The following is a 23,000-nucleotide window of genomic DNA, read 5'->3' as shown; positions in this document are numbered from 1 at the left end:
GATGTGTATTGGCTGTTTGTATTTCTGTTTCTCTGAACTGTCTATACTCTTCGCTTGTTCTGTTTTTGAATTGTTTTTCTCATTGATTCATAACAACTCTGTGTATGATGTTTTCCAACTATTTGTTTTCCCCAGTTTCTTTTTAGAATTTGTTTATGGATTTGTACGTGTGTGCTCTTGTGTGTGTGCACAAACACATACACCAAGTTTTCCATTTTTATGTAGTCACATTTGCTATTTTTCCTTTTCCTCATATGGCTTTGAGTTTTGTGTCATTCTTTGGAAAGTTTGCATAAAAAAGGCAAAATCCATAAAGGATAAGATTTGACTACATAAAAATGAAAAACTTTTCTAGGTGAAAGTAATACACATGATAGAAAATGAAGGGAGGGAAAAAGAGGAAAAATTTCCCATTGTCCTACTACCCAATGGAAGCTACTGTTTATATATTAGTACGATTTTTTTCCTAGTTTTCCCCCCAGCACCCCCCCACACTTAGACTTGTTTTAGTTTGTGAATAGTCATTGGTATGTAACATGTTCACTAATCTTGAGGAGATAACACTCTACCTGTTGGTTGTGGAGGAATGGATGTCTCTTGTGTGAACTCCTAATGCAGTTCACCAGACCGCCTGTCACTAGAACAGGAAGTACAGAAGCTAGGGAAGGGAGTATTAGTATTAGAAAGTCATCATGATGAGATGCAGAAACTTGCCCATATAAACATGACTGAAACTTGGATTTTCTTGCCTCTCCTTCTGTTGTGTAGCTTTCCTTCACTATTTAGTAAAGTTTTCTTTTTACGATGCCTACTTTTTGCTTTTAAACTATGTCATGGCTAAAAAAAAAAAAAAAAAGGGGGATAGCCAAAGAAAAAGGCTATTTTATTCCATATTTGTGCTGGAGCTTTAAAAGAACTCATTGCCCCTCTGTGGGGCCGTTATGGTGGTGGCAGTATTATGCACAGCGAGAAAACTGAGTTTTCTCCTGAAAGGAAGATAAAATTCAGGAAATCTAAGTTGGGATTACTTGGTTAACTGTCCTCTGCTTTAGGAGGCTTCTTTCTAGTTCTTTCTCGATTAAAACCATGGCTATTTCTGCCTCAGCAAATAAGGGCATTCCACTATGTGGAGACAAGAATAAGAGACTAAAATAATTAGGAACAATAAAAAATAATATATGAGTAACTGCTGAAATTGCACACCCTAAGTACCTAAGGAAAGGAGCCCTGAAGGTGCAGTGGTTAAGCGCTTGGCTAACTTAAAGGCCTCAGATTTGCACCCACCAGTGACTCTACGGGAGAAAGATGTGGCGGTCTGCTTCTGTAAAGATTACAACCTTGGAAACCCTATGGGGCAGCTCTACGCTGTCCTGTAGGTTTGCTGTGAGTCAGAATCCACTCGATAGCAATGAGTTTGGTTTGAAGTACCTAAGGTAGTTCAGAAGGGAGAGTGTCATTGAGGATGAGAGCTGACTTCATGGGAAGAGGTGAGATTTTGTCTGAGCTTGACTGTTTTTAACAGGGATGTAGAAGCACAGATTTGGTTTGACATCTGGGAAATTGCAGTCCTAAAGACAAGTGCCTTGTCTTGGTAGCTTCAAGACATTGCTTTGACTGGTTTGTGGAAATATTTCCTCATATAGTTCAGTAATTTACAAAGCTTAAATAAAAAATTTTCTGCTGTATGGTTAAAAGTTTTTTTGTGACTAGTAGGCTCTGATTATTGCCAGCCTTTTCACCATAATTACTTTTACTGTCCATATGGATGGATTCAGAATATAGATTTGCCATCTGCTCCAGGAATTCCTAAGCCTGTTTTAGGGACGGACTTTATATCAGGACTGTTTTGGTTGAAAGTAATAGAAAACCTATCCCAAAATGGTAGAAGGAAGAAAAGGGAATTTATTGATTTGTGTCCCTGAAATATCTGGAGATAGAGCTTCAGGTATGATTGAATTCGGTGTTTTAAAGACATTATCACGATTTTATTTCTTTCTGTTTTTTTGGTTGGTCTTGAGGTGTTGGTTTGCTTCTCAGTCTCTGTGGTACAAGAAAGCTATTAGCAGCTTTAGCTTTACACCATTGGGGTTTCCATTACCAAATGGAAAGTGCTAATTGGTTTAGGCTTAGGCCTTGTGCTCTAGTGCTAGCATTGGTTCGTACCATATATGGATAAAAACGAAAGAAAGGTGGATCCTCAAAAGAAAATCAGCTTTTTTACCTGGAGAATGTTGAAGGTGGGTTGCTAAAAGCACAGATTTGCTTTAGGTTTCATGGGGTCTGTGGGCTCACAGAAACTAACCATAAAAATTATGCTTATTTGTGAGAAGAGTCTTCGTAGCTGTCATCAGACTCTGAAAGAGAGAGACTCTGCACTCATAGAAGTTTAAGTATTGATACAAATCTGGGGAGAAAAAGGCATTTTAGCTGAGGATTGGTATACTACTAAAGGCATAGGTGAGAATTTTGAGACAGTAGAATTGGATTAAATTAATACAGTGAAGGTAATATGGTGAGGCTAACCGGTTGCCATAGAGTCTGTTCCGACTCCTGGCGACCCCGTTTGTTTTAAAGTAGAACTTTGCTTCGTAGGGTTTTCAGTGGCAGATGTTTCAGAAGTAGATCACCAGATCTTTCTTCCGAGGTGCCTCTGGATAGATTCAAACCACCAATCTATTGGTTAGTAGCTGAGGGTTTAACCATTTCTGCCACCCAGGTGAGGATAGTGTAAATTTGGACAGTCAAGGTACAGCCATGTTTTGGAGGGCCTACTAGGCAATGGAACTGTAATAGATGCCCAGATACTTGCTAAAATCAATTATTGTATTTTTTTTTGGCAAATACTGCACCCACGTAAATAATGCACACACATAACGTAGAAATGACAGAATTATGTAAAAAAAAAATTTCTGGCATAGCGTGTCCATGCATATACCGTGCATCTGGTGACATTTCCAGAAGTGAATTTCTGCCTCATTCTTCCTTACTCAGTAGTCTGAAAATGTTGATTTTGATCACATTGGTAATTTGTAATAAGCTGCGGTCAAGAAGTCACAGATCGAGTTTGGTAGTACCCCAGTAATTGGAAAGTAAACAGTTGAAACTCTGCTTTTGCTCTGGGGCAGTTTGTGGCCGGGCCTGAGAGTGGTGGGGCTCCTTGTAGCAGATCTGCACCCAGGTATCTCGCACCGGAGGTAGATGGAGGGTCTGGTGGAGTGCTGCATGTGGGGCTGCCAAGGCGGGTGGTGGGCGTTTCCCCGTGGTGCTGGGCCCGTGTGAAGCTGGGTGGCAGGATGATGTGGGTGCAGGCCCACACTGCTCGGGCCCCTCGGTGGCCAGTTGGACCCGTCTTGTCCGAGTGAGGGACCGTGACCCCTCTGTGCGTGCGGCTCTGAGGCATCTGTGCGGGCAGGAGAGTCAAATGACTTGCATGGTGGCTGGCCAGCTGAATGACAGGATGGAATGTGCATGGCTGCGGCCCTCCAGCCTCAGTGGCCTCTCTGGCCTGAGGTGCACAAACCTGGGTACCTCCTAGACTGGGGCCAGCTGCCCTGGCGAGGGCTGTTTCTGGGGGCAGAGAAAGTGACTTCCAGAGAAAGTGGTCTGCAGAACAGCAAAGGAGTCATGCTGGGAAAGGAGTTGTTTTAGAAACTCAGGGGTAGGCTGGTAAAGGTTTGCTGTGGGAAACCAAACCTCCACGTCGACAGGTACCAAGAGGAAGACTTAACATTAAATCCATTGGGCAGAAATTGAAATTGAAATCAACAACATGTTAAAAAAAATATTGGTATAGTGCACCTATGAAAATAACTCCTCGGGGAGGGGGTTGTGTGGTATGCAAAAAAACGTATAACGTGCTCATTATTTGCGTTAAAATAAGATAAATACGTTAAAAAAAATGTTATTTTTGTTAGGTGCCATCGAGTGGGTTCTGACTCATAGCGACTGTATGTACGACAGAACTACCAGTTCTGAGCCATCCTTAAAGTCACTGCTATGTTTGAGCCCATTGCTGGAGCCACTGTATCAATCCATCTCATTGAAGGTCTTCCTCTTTTTTGCTGACCCTCTGTTTTACAAAGCATGATATCCTTCTTCAGGCACTGGTCCCTTTTGATAACATGTCCAGAGTATGTGAGATGAAGTCTCTTGCCATCCTTGCCTCTAAGGAGCGTTCCGGCTGTACTTTGAAGACAGATTTGTTCGTTCTGGCAGTCCATGGTATATTCAATATTCTTCACCAACACCACAATTCAAAGGCATCAATTCGTTTTTGGTCTTCCTTATTCATTGTCCATAATTAATAGTTTAAGAGAATAAAAGACACCCACAAATAATAAATTGCTTTCTTTTCCAGTATACCTTTCATTTAATTTTCTTGTCTAGGTATTAAAGTTGTGATTTCCTTCTTGGTCCAAGATTATTTTCGGGGAGATGGGCCGGGGGCTGGTTAGAGATTTGAAACAGTGCTAGGGAATTTTACCTTTTTTTTTTTTCCCCCTGTGCTTTAGGTGAAAGTTGCAGTGCAAATTAGTTTCTTATTCGAAAATTTATACACAGATTGTTGATTGACGTTGATTGCAGTACCCCCAGTATGTCAGCACTCTCCCTCTTTACACCCTGGGTTCCCTGTGTCCATTCGTCCAGTTTTGCTGTCTCTTCCTGCTTTCTTGTCTTTGCTTTTGAGCAGGTGTTGCCCATTTGGTCTTGTATACTTGATTGATCTAAGAAGCACATTCATACATGTGTTATTGTTCATTTTATAGGCCTTTCTGATCTTTGGCTGAAAGGAGAACTTGGGGAGTGGTTTCAGTTCTGAGTTAGAAGGGTGCCTAGGGGCCATAGTTTCGGGTATTCCTCCATGCTCTGTCAGACCAGTAAGTCTGTTAATTTGTTGTTAATTTGCATTTTATTTTACATTTTTCTCCTGCTCTACTTGGGACCCTCTATTGTGATCCCTGTCAGAGTGGTCGGTGGTAGTAGCCGGGCACCATCTAGTTCTTCTGGGCTCAGGCTGGTAGTGTCTGTGGTTCATGGGATCTGTTAATCCTTTGAACTAATATTTTCCTTGTGTCTTTGGTTTTTTTTCTTTTTCCTTTGCTCCTGATGGGATGGGGCCAGTAGATCTGTCTTAGATGGCTGCTTGCAAACTTTTAAGACCACAGATGCTACTCACCAGAGAAGGATGTAGAACATTTTCTTTATGAACTCTGTTATGCCAGTTGCCCTAAACGTCCCCCAAGACCTTGGCCCCAGTCCTCAGCCCCAGTAACTCAGTCCCTAAAGGTGTTTGGATGTGTCTAGAAAGCTTCTATGACTGTGCCCCCTTTGTGTTTTATTATGTATATGATATGTACGCAGTGCATACAAATATGTATATAAAATTATCCTTATTCTAACTCATATATGTATATGAATATACTTCTACGCACCCTCTTCCCCCTATTCAGCATATGTACCTGCTTGTAAGTTAAGTTTTACTGTTGTTGTAGGGTTGTATATGCTATAGTATTTACTGTGGTTGCCTTTTTTTTTTTTTTTTACTGTGTTCCTTTGCCTTGGTCAAGTTGCGCTGACTTCTCCTATATTGTGTATTGTCTTTCCTTTCAACAAAGTTAACATTTGGCTGCTATCTAGTTAGTGATTTCTTCTTCCCACCCTCCTTCTCTCGTAACCATCAAAGATGGTTTCTTTCCTGGAGTTTTTATAATAGTGGCCTCATACAGTGTCCTTTTGTGACTGACTTACTTCACTCAGCCTAATGCCCTCCAGATACATCCATGTTGTGAGATATTTCAGAATTCATCATTGTTCTTTTTATCGTTTTGTAGTATTCCATTGTGTGCATGTACCATAATTTGTTTATCCATTCATCTCTTGATGGGCACTGAGGTTTTTTTTTCTTTTTGCTGTTGTGAATAGTGCTGCAGTGAACATGGGTGTGCATATGTCTATTAGTTTGACATCTCTTATTTGTCTAGGATATATTCCTAGGAGTGAGATTGCTGGATCAGATGGTATTTCTATGTCTAGCATTTTAAGGAAGCACCATTTCGTTTTCCATAGTGGTTGTACCATTTTACATTCCCACCAGAGTGTATGAGAGTTCCAGTCTCCCTACAACCTCTCCAGCATTTGTTCTCTGAATTTTTGATCAGTGCCATTCTTGCAAGTGTGAGATAGTATCTCATCATGGTTTTGATTTGCATGTCTCTAATTGGAGCCCTGGTGGTGCAGTGGTTAAGAGCTCTGTTGCCAAAACATTGGCAGTTCAAATTCACCAGCCATTCCTCAGAAACTCTGTGGGGCAGCTTTACCCCATCCTTTGGGGTTGTTATGAGTCGGAATCGACTTCATGGGAGTGTGTTTGGTGGGTTTTTTAATGGCTGATGAGGAGCTCTGGTGACATAGTAGTTAGGCATTATGCTACTAACCAAAAGGTTGGCAGTTGAAATCTACCAGCTGCTTGGAAACCTTAGAAACCCTATGGGGCAGTTGTGTGTTGTCCTATAGTGTTGTTAAGAGTTGGAATCTACTCTGTGACAGTGGGTTAATTGCTAATGGGAGACCTAGTGGTATAGTGGTTAAGAGCTCAGCTGCTAACCAGAAGGTTGGCAGTTTGAATCTACCAGCTACTCCTTGGAAACCCTATGGGGCAGTTCTGCTCTGTCCTGTTGGGTTGCTATGAGTCGGAATCAACTTGATGGCAGCGGGTTTGGTTTGGGTTTTGGGATGGCTAATGATCACAAACATTGTTTCACGTGTTTGTTGGCTGCCTAAGTGTCCTTTTTGGTCAAGTGTCTGTTCATGTCCCTTGCCCATTTTGTGATTAGGTTGCTTGTCTATTTTTTGTTGAAAGTCTTCTGTATATTTTAGAGATTAAACCTTTATCAGATATATCATTGCCAAATATTTTTTTTCCTAGTCTGTAGGTTCTCTTTTTACTCTTTTGGTGAAGCCTTGTTGAGCATAAGTGTTTAATTTTTAGGAGTGCCATTTATCTGGTTTATTTTCTGGTGTTTGTGCATTGTTAGTTATGGTTTGTGTTATATTTATGCCATGTATTAGGGCCCCTAGTATTGTCCCTATATTTTCTTCCCTAATCTTATTGTTTTAGGTTTTATATTTAGGTCTTTTGTCCATTTTGAGTTAGTTTTTGTGTGTGATGTGAGGTATGGGTCCTGTTTCATTTTTTTACTGCTGGACATCCAGTTTTGCCAGCACCATTTGTTAAAAAGACTGTCTTTTCCCCATCTTTGCTCCTTTGTTAAAGATCAACTGACCATAGGTGGATAGATTTACTTCTGGTTTCTCGATTCTTTTCCATTGGTCTGTGTGCCTGTTCTTGTACTAGTACCAGGCTGTTTTGCTACTGTGGCTGTATGGTAGGTTCTGAGATCAGGTAGTGTGAGACCTCCTACTTTGTTCCTTTTCTTCAGTAATGCTTTGCTTATCTGGGGCCTCTTTCCTTTCTGTATAAGGTTGGTTATTAGCTTTTCCATCTTGTTAAAGAATGCTTTTGGGATTTGGATTGGGATTGCATTATATCTGCAGATCTCTTTGGGTTGATTTCATTTTCAATTTCTTCTGTTACCCAGTTGTTTTTAAGCATAGCATTGTTTAGTTTACAAACATTTGATATTTTTCCTTGTTCTTCCTGTTATTGATTTCTAATTTTATAGCATTGTGACCTGAGAAGATGTTTTATATTACTTTGATATTTTTGAATTTTTTGAGGCTTACTTTGTGGCCTAGGGTTATGGTCTTTCTAGAGAATGATCATGCGCTGGAGAAGAATGTGTAGTGCGCTCCTGTTGGATGGAGTGCTCTGTGTGTGTCTATGAGGTCAAGAAGTGTTGATTGTGTTATTTAGATCTTCTGTATCTTTGTTGAGTTTATTTTTAGTTGTTCTGTCCATCTTTGAAAGTGGTACGTTGAAGCCTCCTATTGTTGTTTTAGAACTGTCTGTTTCTCTTTTCATTTCTGTTAGGGTTCGTTTTATGCATTTTGGAGTTCTGTCATTGGATGTGTAGAAATTTATTAGGTTATGTCTTCTTTGTGGATTGACCTTTTAGTCATTATGTAATGTTCTTCCTTGTCTCTTATGATTTAAAGTCTATTTTATCAAAGACTAATATTGCTACTCCTGCTGTTTTTTGGTTACTGTTTGCTTGATATATTTTTTTTCCATCCTTTTTAACCTCTTTATGTCTTTGTGTCTAAGTGTGTCTCTTCTAGGCAACATATTGATGGGTCATTTTTTTTTTTCCCCCAGCTTGCCACTCTTTGTCTCTGACTGGTGCATTTAACCCATTTTCATTCAGTGTGATTATCGATAGATATGAATTTACTACTGTCATTTTGTTATGCTTTTTTTTGTATGTGTGGTGTTGACAGTTTCTTTGTTCCACTTAATTTTCTGTGCTGAGTTCTTTTCATGGAGTGTCCATTTCCATTGTTGCCATTGATTTTATGATTACTGGGTCTTCTGATGTGCTTCTTTATTTTTGTGGGTAGGTTTATTAACTTTCGTTGTGATTACTGTGAGGTTTACTTATCATTCTGTGTTTGAAACTGTTATTTTTAGATACCACCTTGGCTTCCTCTCCATATGGCAGTTCTGTAACTATTCCATTCATTCCCCGTTTTTGTTAGAAGTTGTCGTCCATTTCAGATTGATATCTCTGGTTCCCTGATTTTGGTTTTGTAGTTTTATTATGCTTTTGAGATTTCTCTATCTGGGTTGGCATCTTGGTAGTGCCATTGTTGGCCTGCTCTCAGGTTGTCTGCTTTCGTTGGTTCTCTATCCAAAGGACTTTTCTTTAATATTTCTTGTGAGGATGGTCTGGATTTTACAAATTCCCTTAATTTTTGTTGGTCAGGGAACATCCTAATTTCTTCTTTTTATTTGAGAGATAATTTTGCTGCATATATAATTCTTGGTTGGTTTATGTATGTGATCTCATTGCCTTCTTGCCTATATGGTCTGTGCTGAGAAATCAGAGCTTAGTCTTATTAGAGTCCCTTTGAAGGTGATAATTTCATTTTTCCTGAGCTACTCAGAATTCATTCTTTATCTTTGAACTTGGAAGGATTATGATATGTCTTGGGGTCTATCCGGTATGGGCTTCATTGAGCTTCTTGGATGGAAATCTTTCTGTCTTTCATGATATTTGGGCAGTTTTCTTCCAGCAAATCTTCAGAAATTCTCTGTGTTGTTCTGTTTTTGGTCTCCTGTTCTGAGATTACCATCATGCATAAATTATTCTCTTCATTGTGTCCCACATAACTCTTAGGTTTTCTTCATGTTTTTCATTCTTTTTTTTCTGATTGTCCCTCAAACAAATTGGTATCAGTTCTTTCTTCTCTTGTTTCAATTCTGCTTCTCTGTCCTTCCATTGAGTTATCTATTTTTGATATTGTTAATCTTCTGGATTCCTAGTCGCTGTTTTTGTATGATTTCTAATTGTCTATTTGTCATTTTGTTTTTGTATCATTTTCCTGAATTCTTCTAGGGTTTTACCTGTGTTTTCCTTGATCTCTTTGAAGACCCTGTATATAAACCTTATGAATTCCATATCAGGCAGTTCCATTGCCATCTCTTCCTCAGGAAGATTTCTTACCCCTTTATTTTGGTCGTTTGGTTGAGATGTCTTCTTTATGTGACTTGATATTGTTGTTGTTATGATTTTTTTGTTTTGATTTATCAGTGCGGCGCAGGTCAGGTATGCTTGGGTGATGCTCATTTAGGGTGTTCACTTCCTGCCCCTAGTTCAGTGCAACAGCAGGTAGGGTGAGCCCTTGTCGCTGTTAACTGCGTGTGTGAGACAGCTGAGGGTGTACTAGATGAGCACTGTCTGGCAGTATAGAAATGCTCACAGTTGCGTATCAGCTGAGCAGGCAATAGGCAAGGAGTGAGGCGGGCGTCTAGGGGCGCTGAGGCGCTCCCTCTGTCAGGGGGCGGGGTAGTTGGCTGGGGGTCACACAGGCAGTCTTTCCTGTGAAGGAGGGGTAGGGTGGGTGGGAGACTGTGGGGCACGCAGGCATTCTCTGGCCGGGGGGCGGGGGTGGGTGGCGAGGCAGGTGGCCAGGAGCAGGGCAGAGAGAAAAAGGAAAAAGGGGTGGTTCATCTATTGCTCTGCGCTTGTCACCCGTTCTGCTGGTCAGATACCCCTGCTGGGAGCCACCCTCTCTCTGGGTCCTGGCTCCCTTCTAGTTTGTGTTTACCAGTATCCATGAAGCTCTTGTCCTCCTTCCTGTAGTTTCCCTTCTTTACTTCTGTTCATGTCCTGCTCACCTTGCTTCACTATGGGTATGTTGACACAGTTTCTCTGACTCCTAATGGGAGTTCTATGATGTCTTATTGTGCTCCTCACCCAGGGTCACCTTCTGGTTTTGTCTCAAAATGGCCCTGCTACGCTGGGCTATCTGGCAGGGCACCTCTGCTTTGTATCTCTCCCCTTTCACTGCTGTTGTTCAGTTTCTTTTTCCAGTTGGTGTTTGATCTAATTCTGTATTCCTTCATATGATGCTCAGGATTCCAGGGTTGTCTGTATCTGTTTCACTTTGTTTCTTGGGTCTTTGCTGTAGAGGGATGGCACGGCGTGTCTGACTAGGCCACCATCTTGAATCTCCCAGAATTTATTTTACTTTTTGTTAATTTATGTTTTTATTGCGTTACAATCTGGAAGTATAATTTGAACACTTTATGGTTTTTGTAATTATTGAGGCTTTTTCATAAATGATTTCTCTACCATTCCATAAATGATTTGGAGAAAAATTAGAATATTTCTGAAGAGCTCAAAGTTTGATCTTTGAAATCAATCATGGTGGTTTTATTATATGTATATTCTTATTTCTGTTTTGTAGTTACGGGTAATAGTTGTAGTAGAGAGAAGGATGGCATGAGAGATGCCAATTTAATTAGGATCTATAATTGCTGTGTAAGTTGGTGGCACAATGGATAAAAGTGGTCAACTGCTAATCTAAAGGTCAGTAGTTTGAAACCCCCAGTGGCTCTGTGGGAGAAAGCTTTGGTAGTCTGCTTCTGTAAAAATTTACAGCCTTTGAAACCCTATGTGGTCGTTATGAGTCGGAATCGACTAGATGACAGCGGGGTTTTTTTTTTTCTTTTTTCCAAAGTATGGTTCAGCCTACTTCGTTTTAATTGGAAAGTTACCTCAGGGATGGCCTCACAGCCATGGAATGTGGAGCCCGTTTTTTAACTTATACATAGAATCTTTTGACTGAAATCCTTTTGTGGTAGTAGCACATTATATTTGTAAAGCGGTACTACCAACATTGTTTTTCTTCTGTTCTTTCTGTCATTGACTGGACCTAATTTGTACTAGACTTTGATCTGGAGTGTAATAAGTAAGTATATGAAATCTTGGCCCTCCAGTATGGACAAGAGTTGAGGAAAGTGGAAATATTTAAGACAGAATAAAATTATATGTTTTGAGATGATAGAAAATTTAAGGAAGTGTCCAAATATGTAGATCCTTTAACTTTTCTGTTAGTGATTAATTACTTACTTTTGTGAACTTTGGACACTGTTTTACCTAGTTTACCCCCCAGATTATTTGGCTAATAACATGTTTTGGGGAAGTTTAAGTACAGAAGATTGTGAAGAAACAAGGAAAAAAAAGTCTTAATTCTCCCACATAGAGGATTCTTAATCACTTTGGGGTCCAGTTTCCCTTTTGGAATTGTGGGACAACTGTGGACCTTCTCCCCAGAAAAAGATACAAACTTTAAATACTGTACATAATTGCAGAGAGGTTCGTGGAATCCTGAAGTCTTATCTGTGTATCCTTTGGGCCTAGACTATAAGTTAATAACACTGATCTAAGGTAATACTATCAACATTTTGACATTTATTTCTAATTTTTTTTTAATTGAAATCATATATTCAGTTTTGTGTGTGGCTTTTGCTGCTGTTTAATAGTGTATATCATAAGCATTTCCTCATCATTGAAAACCGCTTAAATTAATGACAGCATAATATGCATCGTTTTCAATTTAGAAATAATTTATTGGGTTACTCGTATATTCCAGGTATTGTGCTAATTGGGGGGACACACAGATACAGAGGTTAATGGTCTCTGCTCTGCTCTTGAACTAAGGATATCTTTGGGAGGGAAGTAAAATTGATTTATATTATTACCTCAATATTGGGTATTTAGATTTTTTTTCCAGTACTACAGGTAATAATTTAGTGAACACATTTGTGTTTAGATCTCTTAATATATTTCTGTTACCTTGCTTTTATAGATTGCTAGAAGAAAAGTTAATGGGTAAAAGGATGTCAATCTTTGAAAGGCTCTTAAGTTACATATTACCAAATTACTTTCCAGAAAGGTGTATCTGTTTATCTTCCCAGCTGTGTAATGTATAAGTGCCTGTCTTTTTCAACCATTGAATTAAGTATTACCATTTAAAAAAATCTTTAGTATTTTGTTAGATGGCAGGCATTGAAAGGAGTGGGAAAGGTATGTCAAATAGAGAGAGCAGCATGAGCAAAGATGAGATGCTGGCAGTCTTTTGGCTGTCTACCAGAGCTTCAGTGGAAATCAGAGGGGAGGGGAAGCGTAAGGGATGTGTTGCAGGACGCTGAAAATGTCTGTTATGGTCTACTCCTTATACAGCTTATGCTCTTCTTTAAGCCCAACCTTCACTGTAGCTCTTCAGGATGGTGGCTGGCAGCAGTTTCTTAAAATGACTTAATGGAACAAGTCATAGTCTCCACTGTGGCAGCTGGTTTGAAGGCTATAGGGATGTTCATCATCTCCCTTCACCACCACCATTCTAGATCTTGCTCACCCTTTGCCAACCTTCAGCAGGTTTAGAATGACCCATGCCTTATTGGCCCATGACTCCTGCAGTTGTCTGTATCCTTGGAATCTCAAGAGTTTCAGACTTCCTCCTTTCTGCTCTCATATATAGCAGCAACTTAGCTACCAGGGCTAGTGAACCATTATAATAACTCGCTCTTTTGCCTGCTGATTTTCCAGTTGTCACGTCACATTCAGGTTAATGATACCCTGCTAAAAATGTTTACCCCTAGGAGTAAGGATCTGTAATCCTACCAGAGCCTAAAACTAGGAAATAAGTTTTGTTGTTGTTTTTTAATTTGGTTACTAGGATCCCAGGAGCCAATCCTGCTTCCACTTATATCTTTTTATTGTAAATGCATTTATCAGTGCATTTACTGCATCTCGGAGGCCATTCTAATGCGCTATCATGCTTATTATTTCTTGATGATATAGTGTATAACGAGATCAGTGGTGTTCTCTGCAGAAAGAATCCCTTGGTCTCAGGTGATGTGATCATAAATTAGACACTGTTGGATAGTGTTGCTGGCTGAGCACTGAAGGCAGGAAAGGGCAAACTCATTTGGAATGGTTATCAATGCCAGTAGGGACAAATTGCTGCCTCCTTCAGAGTGGAAGAGGTCCAATGTAATCAACTTGTCATACAAATGGCTGACTGGCCTCCTTGAGGAATGGTAACATATAGGGGGCTCAGAGCTGGTGTTTGCTGGTGACATGTTGGGAACTCAGCACCAGCAGTAACTATGCTATGTCAGTTTTGGTGAGAGGAAGGCCATGCTGTTCAGCCTATGCATAGCCTTCATCTCTGTCACTATGGCTTCTTTATCAGTGGGACTATTGTGTGGTCACGAGGTGGTTTAAGACCAAGTCTGGAGCATTTATCTACCAGTTTCTACCCCCACATTGGTCGAAGTTTGCCGGTAAGGGTACTAACTTCCTTGTTCTTCTGGGTTGCCTTACTTGTGCTTGCACTCCCTTTGCAGAAAAATGGAGAGACTTAAGGAACTTTGATGGGTGTCTTAGTCATATAGTGCTGCTGTAACAGAAATACCACAAGTGGATGGCTTTAACACAGAGAAGTTTATTCTCTCACAGTGTGGTAGGCTAGAAGTCCAAATTCAAGATGTCAGCTACAGTGGAAGGCTTTCTTTCCCTGTCAGCTCTGGAGGAAGGTCTTTCTCATCAATCTTCTCTTGGACTAGGAGCTTCTCTGTGCAGGAACCCCAAGTCCAAAGGATTCATTCTGCTTCTGGTGCTGCTTTCTTGGTTCTATGAGGTCCCTTGTCTCTCTGCTTGTTTCTGTCTTCTATATCTCAAAAAAGATTGGCTCAAGACACAATACAACCTTGTAGATTGAGTCCTGCCTCACTGACATAACTGCCACCTATTCCACCTCATTAACACCATAGGGAAAAAAAAACACACCACAGAGGTAAGATTTACAATACATAGGAAAACCACATCAGGTGACAAAGTGGTGGACAGTCACACAATACTCAAAATCATGGCCTAGCCAAATTGATACACGTGTTTTTGGGGGACACAATTCAATCCGTGATATCCTACGCTTTGGCCCCCCCAAAACTCATGTCCTTGCCACATGTAAGACATATTTACCCCATCATGTCATAGCAAAAGTCTTAAATCAACCCCAAGTCCGAAATCCAAAACTTCTCCTTCATCTGTGAAATCTAGAATACAAGTTACCTGCTTCCAAAGTACAGTGGTGGAACAGGCACAAGCTAGGTATTTCCGTTACAAATTGGAGAAATTGGAGGGAAAGAAGGGATAACAGGCACAAACAGGTCAGCAGAACACATTACATTAGCCCTCCAGTTTTGAAAATAATCCTTTGTTCTTTGAGATCATTTACACAATGGCCCTGCCCTCCAAACTCTAGTATTGGCCACACCGTCCAGATTCTGAGTGGAGGCCCCTCAGCTCTGGGCTTCAGCTCTGCCTTCTAGGTCCTTTGGAACGGTGACTCTGTTCCCTCGGCTTTAGGTGCACCATTTTCCTAGTCCACCTGAGTGGTGATTCCACCCTTAGAAACACCAGAGGCCATGGCTCCACCCTTTGAAATCCCAGAGTTTGTGGCTGTACCCTTTGAGACTGAGACAGGTCGGCTTCCTGTGTTCCTTGTCTTCAGCTTCTGCTTCCTGGTTCCTTGGATTCTTGGTCCCTTGGGCCACTCTGCCTGTATCTGGGGCACGTGTTCGAAAGCTCTGTAGCTCCACCTGTAAGTGCCTGGAGGCACCCCACTCTACAAGTAAACTTCAGCCAGAAGGCACTCAGCTCTCTTGCTCTGTGGGTTGGCAAGCCTAGCTCTATTGATAAGTGCCCAAAGGCACCCCAGTCTGCCAGGAAGCCTCCTGCACAAAGGCACTCAGCTCACTCTGTGGGTTGGCTCCAGTGCTGCCCGGCACTGGTTTCCTGGTTCTACTGCTGCCAGTTCTCTGCTGCCACTGCCAGTTTTCTCCTGCTGCTGGTCCTTTGCTGCTGCTTCTCAGCATCTGTGCCATCTCTGGCGTTAATGGTTCTCCTCACTTCCTTCTGAGTCCTCTATCCATTCACAGCTTCAAAACTACTTCCACATTTTAGGTATCTGTAAAAGCAGCACCCCACTCTCAGTACTAAATTCTGTCTTAATCATCTAGTGCCGCTACTGGGAATCATGGCCTAGCCAAACTGATACACATATATTTGGGGGACACAATTCAATCCATGACAGTGAGTTACTGTCAGCATGAGATGGGATACCGTCAGTGTAAGTGGGAACTGCCCATGGCAACTGTGTCTGAATTCATCACAGCAACCGGGCTGAGGGAATATGATGCAAGGCTCCACTTGTTTCCACTATAAACCATGCAAAAGATGGGAAACAGCCCTAAAAACCATTATTAGGAGATTGGTTGAATAAATTGTAGTGTATCCACATAATGACTATTATATAGCTGTAAAAAGGAATGAGTGCATTCTCTGTATATACAAGGAAAGAACTCCATATAAAGTGAAAAAAGCCAGGTATTGAATATTGTATATGGTGTGTACCCTTTTGTGTACAAAAGTGAGAAAGTAAAAAATATTCATATTTGCTTATGAGTAAGTGTTTGAGGAAGGGATGGCTAGGAATGGGGGATGGAAGATAAGGTAGAAGGAGACCTTTCCCTTTATACCTTTATTTTGTTTTCTTTTAATATATTACCTGTTTATTTTTTTAAAACCACCCTGATAAGATATTTGTTATTGGATTAAAGTTTTATTTTCCATATTACTACGTAACCACTACTTACCTGTCAGTTTGTCACACTGTGGTGGCTTGCATGTTGCTGTGATGCTGAAAGCTATGTCAACAGTATTTCAAATACCAACAGAGTCAGTCACCCATGGTGAACAAGTTTCAGTGGCACTTCCAGACTAAGACAGACTAGGAAGAAGGACCTGGCTGTCTACTTCTGAAAAAATTGGCCAGTGAAAACCTTACGAATAGCAGCAAAACATCATCTGGTATAGTGCCGGAAGATGAGCCCCTCAGACTGAAAGGCGTTCAGAATACAACTGGGGAATAGCTAGCTGCCACCTCAAAGGAGAGCCGACCGTAACGATGCGGATGAAGTCAAGATTTTGGAACCTTCATTTGCTGATGTGGCACCTCTCAAAGTGAGAAGAAACAGCTGCAGACATCCATTAATAATCGGAATATGGTATGTACAAAGTATGACTGTAGGAAATTGGAAGTCATCAAAAATGAACAGGAACACATAAAGATCAATATTCTAGGCATTAGTGAGCTGAAATGGACTGGTATTGGCTATTTGGAACTATGCCAATAATGACAAATGGAAGAGGAACAGCTTCGCATTACATAGTCAAAAAGAACATTATGAAATCTATCCTGAAGTACAGTGCTGTCAGTGATAGCATAATATCCATACACCTGCAAGAAGGACCAGTTAATACAACTGTTACTCAAATTTATGCACCAACCACTAAGGCCAAAGATGAAGAAATTGAAGATTTTTACTAACTTCTGCAGTCTGAAATCAATCAAACATGCGATCAGGATGTGTTGATAATTATTAGTGATTGGAATGTGAAAGTTGGCAACGAAGAAGGATTGGTAGTTGGAAAACATGGCCTTGGTGATAGAAACAATGCTGGAGATTGCATGACAGAATTTATAATACCAACGACTTCTTCATTACAAATACCTTTTTTCTGCAAAATTAATGGTGACTGTACACGTGCAGTGACTATACACATGGACCTTGCTGGATAGAATTACACAGGAATCAAAACGACTACATCTGTGGAAAGAGACAATGGAGAAGCTCAGTGTCATCAGTCAGAACAAGGCCAGGGGCCGACTGCAGAACAGACCATCAGTTGCTCATATGCAAGTTCAAGTTGGTGGTAAAGAGGTCGGAGGGAAACAAGGAGAGAGCCTGGTGTCACAGAAGCCAAGCTGTTTTAGTTATCTAGTGTTGCTGCAACAGAAATACCACAGTGGATGGCTTTAACAAACAGAAGTTTATTCTCTCACAGTTTAGGAGGCCAGAAGTCTGAATTCAGGGTGCCAGCTCCTGGGGAAGGCTTTTTCTCTCTGTTGGTTCTCAGGGAAGGTCCTTGTCATCAGTCTTCCCCTGATCTAGGAACTTCTCAGTGCAGGGACCTCGGGTCCAAAGGATGCACTCCACTCTCTGCACTTCTTTCTTGGTGTCATGAGGTCCCACTTCTCTGTGATTGATTTTCTCTTTTATATCTCAAAAGAGATTGACTCAAAATACAATCTGATCTTGTCGATTGTGCCCTGCCTCTTTACCATAACTGCCTCTAATCCTGCTTCACTAACGTCGTAGAGGCTAGGGTTTACAACATATAGGATAATTGCATCAGATCGCAAAATGGAGGACAGTAACACAATACTGGGAATCATAGCCTAGCCAAGTTGACGCACATATTTGGGGGACACAGTTCAACCCATAATCCAAGCAGAAGATTGTATTTCAGGACACAAGTAGTGATCAACAGATACTACTAAGCAATAAGGTGTAATAAGGTCTTTCTTTCCTCTTAAGATATTAGGGTCTACTACTAGTTATTCCTTCTCTCTAAATGACATGTATTCCTTGTTGTTCTCATCTGTTCAATTCCTGAACTTACATAGTGAGTGTGTGTATAATGAGTTTGTTAGGTAAGGAATATTGTGTCTTCAGAATTCATTTTGTTCCTGAGTGTCAAATTGTAAGTAGCACAAGTCTGGATAATGATGGATTTGTTAAAAACTGTATCTGAATCTCTTTACCTCTTGTGAGCCTCGAATCCTAACCACTAGACTAATGACCTCTTGTTTTGGGATTGAAGGTTGAGTTAGAATAGCCAGGGACTCTTCTGTCTGCTTTTCTGCAGGTTCGTTGAAACAGGTTGATGTCCATTTGACAAAACACTTGTTCCTTGACTTCACTGTTTTGGGAAGAGTTGTTTTTACTTCATTTCCCCACTTGTAGACTTCGATTCAGTGCTAAACCCACTCAAGTCTGAGCGCCCCCTCCACCCGATTAAATGCACCTGAACTTGTAGAGCTAATTAAAGATCTCCTTATTGCTAGAGTGGATACTTTTCTGTTATTACCTAAACTTCTAGGCAGCTTTTGACACCGTTCACCACTTTATCCTTCTTAGGATGCTTTTTTTTTTTTGTAAATAGTATTTTATTTTGTTTTAGATGAAAGGTTACACAGCAAATTAGGTTCCCATTTAACAATTATACAGATTGTTCCATGACATTGGTTACAGTTTTCACAGTGTATCAGCATTCTCATTACTTCTATTCTGTTTGTTTTGTGTCCATTAATCTAGCGTCCCTGTTACTCATTACCTTTTCATTTTTGCTGCAGGGTAAGTGTTGACCGTTTGGACTCGTATAGTCAATTGTTTAAGAGAGCACATGACTCATGGGTGATACTGTTTATTTTATAAGCCAATCTATTATTTGGCTGAAAGATGACCTGCAAAAATAGCTTCAATTTCAAGTTCAAGGGTTATTTTAGGGCAGTAGTCTTGGGAGCTCCTCTAGTCTCTGTTGGTCCGGTAGGTCTGACCTTCTTTAGGAATTTGAGTTTTGTTGTGCATTTTTCTCCCATTCTGTCCAGGGACCTTCTGTTATGTCCCTGGTCAGAACAGTTGGTAATGATAGTGTGCACCGCCTAGTTCTTCTGGTCTCAGGCTAGATAAGATAAGGCTGTGGTTCATGTGGGCTGTTAGTCCTATGGAATACTTTCTTCTTTGAGTCTTTCGTTTCCTTCATTATCTTTTGTTCCAGATGAGTAGAGACCAATACACCTTCTCCTCACTTATTGATTATCTCGTTACCTGACGTTTTGCATTTACGACAATAGTAAAAACATCCACTGTTTTGGTTATTAACGACATATGTCTGTCAGTAACAAACGCCGAGGTGCTGGCTTTGATGGTTCAGGTTATATGTCAACTTGGCTGTGATCTCAGTGGTTTGGCAGTTATGTAATGATGTAATTTGGCATTGGTGTAATGATGTAGTCATCCTGCATTTTATGGTCTAATGTAGTCATTCCCTATTTTTGTGTAACACTGACTTCACATAAAGACTTGGTCTTTGGAACATAACCATGTCGATAAGTGAGAAGAGGGTGCAGTTGTATCTTAGATGGCTGTTCGCAGGCTTTTAAGACCCCAGCCACTATTCACCAAACTAGGGTGTAGAACAAGTATCTTTGTGAACTACGTTGTGCCAGTTAACTGAATCGTCCCATGAGACTGTGGTTCTAAGCCTTTTAACCCAGTAAACCAATCCTGTGAGGTGTTTGGATATGTCTAGGAGGTCTCTGTAATGGTGTGCCCTATTGATTTTGTCTTTTCTGAGGAACCATATTTTCCTGGTTTTCTTCTTACTGCTCTGGCCACTCCTTAGTTTGCTAGTTTTTTTTCTGACTTAATTTATCAGTATATTTCAGGGTTCTGTAGTATATGCCCTCATCTCTTCTCACACTGCATATTTTCTGGGTGATCTCATTCACTACTGTGGCATTAATCTGTTGCCATTGAGTCGATTGCAGCTCATTCATAATGACCCTATAGGACAGAGAGTAAAACTGCCCCCATAGGGTTTCCAAGGAGCAGCTGGTGGATTCAAACTGCCAACCTTTTGGTTAGCAGCCTGAGTTCTTAACCACTACACCAGCAGGGCTCCTACTATGGCATTAATTACCCTAATTAATGCTTTTGGACAGTAAATAAGCCAGCCAACACTGATATAAATCTATAAAGACTACCATATTATTAAGTTGGATATTTTGCATATGTAAAAGTTATATACAAAATTCAAGACTATACATTGTGTATCTCGAATGAACTCATAAATGCAGCAGTAATTGAAATAGTGCTGTTATTTAGGTTAGGCTCAAACTTGAGTCTTATGGCTACCTAGATTATTCTTGAGTACTCAGAAAATACAATATTAAAAAAAAATTTAATAGCCGAATTGAGAATCCACAAGCTAAAAGTAGATGTTAAGCACGCATTAAAATCTAATTTATTTTGTACTTTAATTGTGTGTAGTGTTGATTTTAATGCTTCCCAGCAGTTATTCATATTGTCATGAAGTACTTCCTAAAAATTGTATTTCTGTGAACAATTCCAATGGAATGAGGTTTTGTTTGATAAACACTGCCCTCGTGTGGTTAAAGTAAGCTAATGTTTTACAAATCTATTGTATAGTCTTTCCACTTACATTAACTTGCGGTTGAAAGAACAGTTTAATAACAGTATTTTTACTGAGGAGTACATGTGGCCATTTTGCTTTTCTCTCCTCTCCCTCCTGTGTTTCTTTAGTATGTCTGTGCACATTTTTCTCATTTTTCTCTATGTATATATTCTCACATGACTCAAAAGAGCTAAATGTAAATGAAAAGGTGGAAAATTTCTATTAAACTATGGAAGGAAGGAGAGCTACATATAGCATAAAACACATAGCATAGAAGTGCTAAAAGAAATAAAAGACTAATCAGTTACAATATATAACATTAATAAAAACCTCTAACAAAAACAGCAGTAATGAAAAGATGAATAAATTGGAAAGAGTGTTTGGTGTAAATGTGAGAGTAAAAGCTTTAATATATTTAATATAAAAAGTAGAGCCCATACAAATGGTATATAAGTAAGTGTGGACAATGGTCATGAATAAGCAGTTCACAAATGAAAAAATACAGTTGTTAAAGCACAAAAAATATGATCCAGAATGGTGCTCTATACAGTGAAATCCATAATATTTGTAACGGTACTTCAAACAAACAAACCAACCTCACTGGTCACTTTTGGAGCATGCTAGAAAACCAGCTAATTATTCTGAGAACTGGTAAATACAAGGACAGAATCAGGCACTTACCTTGCATTTTCTCTATGAACTGTACCTCAGGTAACCAAATAGTTCATGGAGGAAAATATTTCTATTGAAAAGAATTTTAGCTTAGAAATGAAGAAGGAGTGGTAAACTGTTGCCACTTTTCAACCCCTAAGTAAGATGTCTGTATAGTGATCATCAGTGGCTGATCAGTGGCTGCTAAACAATTAGGTGGAAAGTTGGTGACAAGCTTTATAACAGATGGGTCAAGAGGATAGCATCTGAACCCACCGATTGTTCTTGGGCCTCTCCTGTTGTTTGCTGCCATCAAGTCAGTTCCCAGTTCATGGCAATCTTATATACAAAGGGTTTGGACCATTGTGATCCATAGGGTTTTCACTGGCTGATTTTTGGAAGTAGATTTCCAGGCCTTTTTTCCTGCTCTGTTTTAGTCTGGAAGCTCCACCGAACCCTGTTCAGCATCATAGCACCACACATGCCTCCACTGACAAGGTGGCAGTGGCTGCGTCTGAGGTGAGTTGACGAGGAATCCATCCTGGGCCTTCTGCATGGAAAGTGAGACTTCTACCACTGAACCGCCACTGCCCCCTCAGAAACAGAGACCACCAGATATTTTGTGTACTCTGTTGTGGTGTGCTAGGAAATGTGCGACACTGCCTATGAAGTTTTTTTGCTAAAACAAAATCAATCTGGGCATATACCTAGGTGTCAATTCTGGTTTTCAGGAAATGCAGGGGATGGAGGAACATGCAGTTAGCAAAATACAGAAAGTGGGAAACTATGATATGATCTGCTTGGTTTCCTTTATAAATAAATTGGAAGAAAAAGGGTGGGAGAATCTGTAGATTGAAAGAAACTTTAGGACACGTGTCAACCAAATGCAGTATATATGGGCCTTTTGGATACTGATTTGAACAAACCAGTTGTTAGATTTTTTTCATGAAAATTGGGGACATTGACTAAAAATTTTTGTATTAAGAAATTATAGTTATTTTGTGAGACATAAAGTGGTATTGTTGAATTTGTATTTTATTCTCTGTATTTGCTGGAGTTTAAGAGTTAAAAAAAAGGGGGGGGGCTCTTTAAAAGAATTACAGAGGCTTGAATGATTCCACCTCCCCTTTTGAAATTTCTGTCTCCTTTGACCTCATTTGGTATGCACAAACATTTTTGCCTGCTGGCTCAGAAGTTTTAGTTCAGACACTAAACAAACGCTTTTTGAATAGGCACATTTAAATGTTTGGGCCTTCTGACCATTCTGCTCTTATGTGACCTAATGGTATGTCAGAATATGTGAAAGATGTTTTTTTTTTTCTCTTTCTCTACCTTTAATCTCTAATAAAAACTCCTAGCTTTTCTCTATCTGGTGGAACAAATCTCAGTGAGCCTGTGCTGCCGATTCATGAGTCTTTTCTAAAATTTTACTTTGTCAGACTTTTTTGTTTTAACAGTTTTTTTTTTTTTTTAGACTCGTTGTTTTTATACAGATACATACTAAAGTATTTATGGATGAAATAATGTCTGAGCTTCGCTTCAAAATAACCCAGTTTGTGAATGGGGAGTTGCTGGGGATAGAGATGAAACAATTTAGGCCATGTGTTGATAATTGTTGAAGATGGACAATGAGAACATGACAGCTCATTGTAGTGTTTTCACTACTTTTATAAATGTTTTAAAACTTCCATAATAAAGTAAAAAATGCTGTGTTTAAGTCTCTAAATGAAAGATTTCTTTTTCTCCCTCAAATTAAGAGATTTTTAGTTCTAAATA

At 40.0% G+C, this 23,000-nt stretch overlaps 1 protein-coding gene across 3 annotated transcripts in view; it reads left to right on the top strand.

Moving 5' to 3' along the window:
• The window catches only part of ASXL2 (ASXL transcriptional regulator 2), a 190,324-nt gene that overhangs the window by 36,280 nt on the left and 131,044 nt on the right, over positions 1–23,000 (top strand). Inside the window, exon 1 of one of the 3 annotated variants that reach the window (XM_064295136.1) lies at positions 10,156–21,743. The exons of the other annotated variants lie outside the window; for them this stretch is intronic. The gene's annotated coding sequence lies outside the window, so the exon portion shown is untranslated. Of the gene's footprint in view, positions 1–10,155; positions 21,744–23,000 lie in introns of those variants that run through there. 3 annotated transcript variants of the gene reach the window in all.

Source organism: Loxodonta africana, chromosome 12 (assembly GCF_030014295.1).
Source record: "Loxodonta africana isolate mLoxAfr1 chromosome 12, mLoxAfr1.hap2, whole genome shotgun sequence".
In the NCBI taxonomy this organism is placed as follows: domain Eukaryota; kingdom Metazoa; phylum Chordata; class Mammalia; order Proboscidea; family Elephantidae; genus Loxodonta; species Loxodonta africana.
The sequence above is the reverse complement of the archived record's forward strand: the minus strand, read 5'-3'. Positions and strand labels throughout refer to the sequence as shown.